Source organism: Tigriopus californicus, chromosome 10 (genome assembly GCF_007210705.1).
Source record: "Tigriopus californicus strain San Diego chromosome 10, Tcal_SD_v2.1, whole genome shotgun sequence".
Classification (NCBI taxonomy): Eukaryota; Metazoa; Arthropoda; class Copepoda; order Harpacticoida; family Harpacticidae; genus Tigriopus; species Tigriopus californicus.
In genome coordinates, this window is record NC_081449.1 from 5,007,516 (window position 1) to 5,008,162 (window position 647).

A 647-nucleotide genomic window follows, 5' to 3' on the forward strand; every position below is an offset into this window, starting at 1 on the left:
CATTGGGCCCGACCTCAGGCCAGAGAAATACTCACTAGGCGTCGGCAGATCTGTACACCAAAAAAGACAAGAGTGACTGGCTCATCGCTTCTAAAAACCTAGAATGGCGCGCTCCTGACAGCGCAGTCAATGACAAGCTTACTCAAAATGCGGCCACGCTGGCCAAAGAAAATTCTTGAGTCACTAGACACCAAAATGAATTTACCAGCCGATGAAGGCAAGCGATTCATTTTCTTCACGCTATGCCATGTCTTGACAGGTTTAGACATTCTATGGTATGTGGTGCATCATCACGTTTATCCATCCGTGGTCTGTCCACTGGGAATGAAGTGCCGGAAAAAGGTGATTTTCCAACGCCAAAATAATAATACGTTAAGGTGCTCGATTTATTATAAAGGAGGATTTTGAGGACTTCACTAACTTCTTATCTGATCGCATATGATGCCTATTATGTCACTATCGCTATACTATATTCCCGGATTAGGGCAGAGGTCACAGAGACATTTCAAAACATACAGGTTTAGCTAAAGTTCGTACCTTCGCTGGCCACTATTTAATTCTAAGAATTGAAGCTGTTCCCAATAACTTAACTAGTACATCCCCGCAATAGATCTTGTAAAATAACTTGGCACTTTTTTATCTTATTC